The sequence below is a fragment of the Octodon degus genome, unplaced genomic scaffold (genome assembly GCF_000260255.1).
Source record: "Octodon degus isolate 3935 unplaced genomic scaffold, OctDeg1.0 scaffold00092, whole genome shotgun sequence".
Taxonomy (NCBI): domain Eukaryota; kingdom Metazoa; phylum Chordata; class Mammalia; order Rodentia; family Octodontidae; genus Octodon; species Octodon degus.
The window spans coordinates 2140284-2146763 of NW_004524668.1; the positions used below are offsets into that span (position 1 = coordinate 2140284).

At 54.1% G+C, this 6480-nt stretch overlaps 1 protein-coding gene across 1 annotated transcript in view; it reads left to right on the forward strand.

Moving 5' to 3' along the window:
• Positions 1-748: 748 nt before the first annotated feature.
• The window catches only part of Cnr2 (cannabinoid receptor 2), a 36013-nt gene continuing 30281 nt past the window's right edge, over positions 749-6480 (forward strand). Inside the window, exon 1 of the mRNA XM_023722596.1 lies at positions 749-813. The gene's annotated coding sequence lies outside the window, so the exon portion shown is untranslated. The remainder of the gene's footprint in view (positions 814-6480) is intronic.

Genomic DNA, 6480 nt, shown 5'->3' on the forward strand with positions numbered 1-6480 from the left:
CTTTTAGTCCACTGAGCCATCTCGCCAGCCCTAAGGGATGTTATTCTAACAAACATAAGCGGAAATGGTGTTTTGTGTGACAGACATTGAGCCTTTTGTTTTTGTTTTTCTGATACTGAGAGAATACTAAGCGCACACGCCTTCCATTCTAAAGCCGAAGCTGTGGTGTAGCAGTCAGGATCTTTAGCATCTTTTGGGAAACTTGGTACCTCCGCCAGGACCTTGGGACATCAGGCAGTTGGGCCCGTGCTTGGGAGTGGAAGGGCTTGGCTCTGGCTGCGTGCCACAGGCCCACTGATGGAGGTCTGTGTCCCCCTAGTCCCCACAGTCCCTGTTGCCCCCATTGTTCCACACCAATGCCCATGGCTCATTTCTGTTGTCTCCCGGCACCACAGGCCATGGTACTTCAAAGCTGTGGAAAAGAAGGCGCCAGAGCGGAAGGTGTTACTTTCCACACAGATGAGCAGGCAAAGCATTGGGGAAATTAAGAGAGCTGCTCAACGTCTTGGCATCTAGGTTGGATTAGAACCCAAGCCCCTTGGCTCAAGGCCTTGGCTCCTGTGCCACCCAGGTAAAGAAGAACTTACGTCACTACAGGGTTAGAACCGTGTGGCACCAGGGCCCAGAGGGGAAGTGGTGAGAGGGACGGAAGGCCAGGCCTCCACACTCACTCATCGGTGAGAAAGAAGTACAAATGCAAGAGAAACCTGTGTGCAGGCAGCCTCAAGAGAGGCTCTGCGCGGGACCGAGCGCCGGCTCTCGGGGGAACCCACACGGCTGAGAGCAGACTCCACCGTTCAGCTACTGGCAACCGTGAGTCGTTTTTCTAGTTGTTTTATTTTAGGATTCTTCCTCATTCCAGAAAACACATGTTCTTACCTTTTCCCTTCTCTCCGAGTCTTTAAAAATTTGGGTAGAACCGGGTACGGTGGCACACACCTGTAATCCCAGTGTTTGGGATGCTGAGGTAGGAGGATTTTAAATTCAAGGCCAGCCTGGGCTACATAGCAAGACCTTGTGTCAAACACACACACACACACACACACACACACACACACACACACACACACACACACTGAGTGGGCCTGATGGGGCAGGGGGCTGATGTCACATCAAGACACCTGAAGTTTTGGGATCAAAGGTCACAGGCTGTCTAGGACTGGAGGGGGCCCTGCCTAGACAGGACCAAGAGCCAGGATTAGGATTTCATCTCATCATGCTGATAAAAATCAGAAATGTTCGTACAGTTTCACTATGAGCTCTGAGGTCATCCTGTGGTTTTATTTTATTTCTCATAACTGTCTTCGCAGAGGGGCCTGTGCCTGACTGGAAGTCACAAGGTATCCCTGGAGCCCAGGTGCCCCGGCTCTACAGCCCATTCTTTAGCATCGAGGCTCTCCTACACTTCAGGTGCAGGCTTCAATAGCAGAGAGTGGGCCAGGGGAGGTCCCCAAAAGGTTGGAGTTGGCCTAGGTCCTGGGAATCCCCTGTAAGTTCTGTGCTTTGCTTTTGTTTTTTATTTCTGTTTTTTTGAGACAAAGGTTTCACTATATATTCTCAAACTTACAGCAACCCTCTTGCCTCAGCCTCCCAAGTGCTGGGATTTATAGGTATGTGCCAGCATGCCTAGCTTAGTGCTTTGTATTATAGATGGGGAAATCGAGGCACAGAGAGATACAGCTTGCCTGCATGCAGCAGCCAGGTAGAGTGAGAGACACATAGACCCAGGAACGCAGGGCTCTGCGGTTGCGGATGAGTGGTGTGAACAGGTGGGCTTTGGGGTCAGGGGCCGGGTGAATCCTTGACTCTACCAGAGCTGGCCTGGCTTCCAACCAATCACTTCACTTTGCACTGCTGTTTCCCCTCCTGAGCAACATGGGCCTGGAACGTGGGGCTCGGGTAGGTGACACCGGCAGGGCCAGCTGCAGCTGTCCCAGCCTGGTGAATGGTTATGGTGAAGATTCTGACCCCCACCCCTTCTGCCCTGGCTGTGGGCTAGAAATGATGGTATCCTGAGGTACTGGCTGTTCCTCCCTAGCATGGGCGGCATGGAGGCACCTTGAGGGCCCGGGACTGAGGCGGAGGACCCTGTCCCCAGCTCTGGAAGCATTTCATGGCTTACTGAGTGGCCCCCGAGCTGCCCTGGGCCTGGCTTCTGTCTGTACCAGGGAAGCGCCCTTCTCCCTTCGGCCAGCTGTGGGGACCAAGCACAGGCCCTTGGTGCCGGCCTCTCCTCCCTCCTCCTTCTCCTGACCCTGTGACTACCGCATGCCACTGCACACAAAGCCTTCTCTATCTGCATGGAATCTGCCAGGAGGGCTCAGCCCTTCTCCTACGGGGCTAGCAGGAAACTGAGGCTAAGGGGCTAGCAGGAAACTGCTCCTGTCTCGCACTTAAGCACTGACCCTTAGGGTCACCTATGGAGTCTAAGAAAAGGAGGCTCCTGGCCTTCCTGGCACCCTCCCTCCTGCTACGAGGGACCACAGTGTCCTGATGCGCCTATCCCCTCCACTCCAGCACTCTCCCCTGCCTGTGTGTACTGGGGGCCCACATTCTTCACCAAGACTTGAAACCACTGAGCTTTGCCCTTTAGGGTGTGCTGCCGGTGCCATCCAAGGTCCCACACGTCCCCAGGGAGCAGAGCCCAGGGTCCCTCCACTCAAGGGGCCCACAGCTTATGTCCCTTGGGAGTCTAGGAACAATCTCTGCCCAGCTTCAGGTGACGGTCACCCTCCTCCCCCCGCCCTCCACACCTGGGGCACGGCTTTACCTCTTCCAGAGCTGTGGTTCTCACTTCAGACAGGAAGAAGGCTTATTTTCACACAGCTTCTACTTTTACCCCAAACCCTAAAAAAAGTCCTCAAGGCAGGCGGCACAAAGGCTGCCATGGAAGGGAGATAGGCAGCTCTACCTTATAGATAAGGAAAACCCAGGCCTCAGTGACTTGCACAATGTCACGAGGCCAAGGATGACCCAATGGCACCTGGCCCAGGAGGAGTGGAGCAGCCTGAGAGGAGGCCGCTCTGTAGGCCCCAGGGCTCGTGCTCTTAACCACCAAAACACCCTGAGACCCAAATCTCCCTGCCCCATAGGTCAGATGACCTTGGACCAGGCCCTTTCAACTCTAAAACCAAAGCCAGGGCAGCATTCCCAGCCTGCCTCAGATCGTTCTTTTTGTTTGTTTCCTTAAATTATCATCCATGGGTCAGGTGTAGTGGTGCATACCTGCCTTCCCAGCAGTCAGGAAGGCCGAGGCAGGAAGATTGGAAGTTTGAGCATAGCCTGGGCAATTTAGCAAGCTCCTGTCTCAAAATTCAACATTTTATTTAAGGGCCTAGAGCCCCGGGTGCAAGCCCCATGCTGTTGGGGAAGAAAGCAGAGTCACCACCCATGGAGCCATCGGTCCATGCTTGCGCTCTGTGAGCGTCCCCCATTCAGTCTGCACAGCAGCCTGTCACCACCCATGCTTGTGAGGTGGTTATCTGAGCCTCACGTGGGTTCACACCGCATGCAGGGTCGTGTGGAGCTGGGGTACACAGCGGCACAGGCCTGCAGCCAAGTTCACCAGGATCCAGCTCTCTGCCCATGGTGGGGAGAACCACGCAGGTGAACAGGTATGGAAAGCACTCCCCAGGCGCTGAGGTGTAGTGCGGCCTCAGGGCCCAGGCGCCCCTGCTGAGGGCTGCTTGCTTCCTTGCTCACTTGTGAGTCAAGGGCTCGCTATGTTGCCCCAGGCTGGCCTTGAATTCCAGACCCTCCCACCTCAGTGCGCCCAAGTGGCTGCAATCAGAGTTGTGTGCCACGGCATTCATGCCACTGTGGTCTTTACCGTGTCCTTTCCAGAACCACAGCCCAGACAACCCGAGAGCCATTGCTGGGGTGAGGGGTGTGTGTCATCCGGATGGGGCAGATTCCGCTCCCTCTGCAAATGCACCCTCCAACCCAGTACTCGCTGGGCCTTGCCTCCTCCGTGCCAGGCCCACCCGCTGCAAACGTTGGCTGTGCTCCCTGCCTGTGTGCAGGACTGTCGCTGCGTTATCACACTTCTATCTGTCCCAGGAGACAAAGAGGGAAGCTGAGGTCCCAAGAGAGTCCCTTTGTTACCAAAGCCAACATGCTAGAGGGCAGAGCAAGTACCCCACTGTGACAAGGACACTCAGCCCCCAGCTCTGTTTGGGGACAACCCAAGGAGAAACTCCACATAGCCCTCGTCCAGCAAAGCCCATAAAGGGTAAAACCATAACCACTTTGCTCTTCCTCCTGGGGAGAGGGGTCCACAGAACACGGGGTGTACCCTCCCCCCAGCCCACATGCAAAAGACCTCCAATGCTGAAAAGAAAATGGCAGATTGGGCAAACCAGTGGGGTGCATCAGAGCAGGAGGTACCCACAATAGCAGAGCCAGTTGTAGGGGAGGCTGCTAGGACCCTACACCAACAGGGAGGAGGTGGGCAAGGGCTTGCACACAGGTACCTTGGAAGGTTGGCTTCCCCTCCCCAGCCCACCTTACTCCTGCTGCCTGAGGCTCTGTGTGTGTGTGTGTGTGTGTGTGTGTGTGTGTGTGTGTGTGTGTGATCTTCTGCTCCCAGGAGATCTGCTGCCCTTCACTTGGCAGCTCCCCCATCGGTCTCCCCAGGGGTTGAGGCCGCCCACAGGTCCTCTCTGACAACCACAGCTGCGTTCACCGTGCTGCCTCTGTTGGAATTCACTGAGCTGATCCTCCTCAGCATCTCCCTGAGGCTGTTCAGTCACACGTGATCTGACAGTGCCATAGGCAGGAACCAGGAACCTTCCAAGAACAGGGATGTTCTGGGAAAACTGGTGGGTGAGAGAGAACTGGCCACCCCAGGGTGAAGATGCTGAAGGACCAGAGACCAGAGCCGGGACCTGCAGAGTACAGAAGAAGAGGGCCAGAAGAGGGCCTGGGAGCCAAGCGTGATGGCCCACACCGCCAATGGGAGGCCGAGGCAGGGGATCGCAGGTGGAGGCCAACTTGGGCAATTTAGTGACTTCACAAAATCTTGTCTCAACAAAAAATAAAAGGGCTGAAGATACTGCTTGCTGCAAAGGCCCTGGGTTCAATTTCCAGGACCAGAGGTTAAGAAGAGGTTTGCATTGGCTGGCAGCCAAGCAGGAGGATCTCTGTGACCCAAAACAGGAGGAAGGAGTTTGTATGCCAAGCTAGACAAAATTGAGCTCTAGCCAACTGGAAAGTAGCCAGCTTTTCTCCAATACTAATATGTAACAAGTCAGATGTCAGTTAAGAGGGCTGGGGATTGGGCTGGAGAGATGGCTCAGTGGTCTAAAGCACCTACTTGGGACAAACTAAGCTTAGCAAAGCACAGGGACCACGGTTCGATCCCCCAGCACCACATGCCAGCCAGCCAAGCCCCCTGGTGGGCTGAGTTGGCCACACACACACACACACACACACACAATAAATAAATGTAAAAAAAAAAAAAAAGAGGACTGGGGATTTAGCTCCACAGCACAATGCCTGGCAAGTACAAGGTCCTAAGTTCAGTTCCTGGCACACACACACACACACACACACACACACACACACAGAAAGATAGTCAATCAAGAAACAGCCCAGGTGTCAAGACCCAGCAGCACACAATGTGTCATCTTCATGACTTCGCTTATCCTACTGGGCTTGACTGGGCTTGAGGGTAGAGCCGAGTGTCACCTGGCTGGCAAGTGGCAGATATACCCAAGATGGCTGTGGCCATGTCAAGCTGGATCAGACCAAGGCAGGAGCAGGAGGGTGCCTCTCTCTCCCTCCCAGTCTTAATATCCACTGGACAGCTGGGGCCACCGTAGCTCAGGAACAGCCGGTGTACGGTGGAGACAGGAGTCAAGCACAAGTCTCTTTCCTCCTGCTTTTTCTACCCAGGGGAAGGTGTTCCAAAAGGTTCAAATCACTGGAAGTTTATGACTATTTCTATTGGTTAAAAAATGCTAAGTAGTTATTTTAACATTTTTTATATATTTGATACAGGGTCTCACTATGCACCTCGGACTGGTAGTGATCCTCCCACTTTCAGCCTCCCCAGCACTGGGATTACAGGGTGCACCACCACGCCTGGACTTGGTGGCCAGCCCAGCGCACCCAGGGGCTGGGTCAGCGTGGCATGTGGTGCCGGGGGTCAAACCGCAGTCCCTGTGCTTGCTGAAGCAGGCACTTAGTCCACTGAGCTATCTCGCCCGCCCTTAATATTTACAAGATATGTCTTCCATGTGAGAAGTTCATGGAATAAATGAAAGAATGAAAAGCAACAGGTTGAGGGGATGAAACAAACACCTGTCTCATGATTGGCAGCCAGATTGTTGGTCATTAGTCCTTTGGAGTGACTTTAGTTGATAGATGGCTTTATTCTTAGTTTTAGGTTGTTTAACTTACGCCATTGGGGCCAGGGAGATGGCTCAGTGAAATAAATGCTTCCCTGGCAAGTAAGGGCCTGAGTTCAATCCCCAGTTC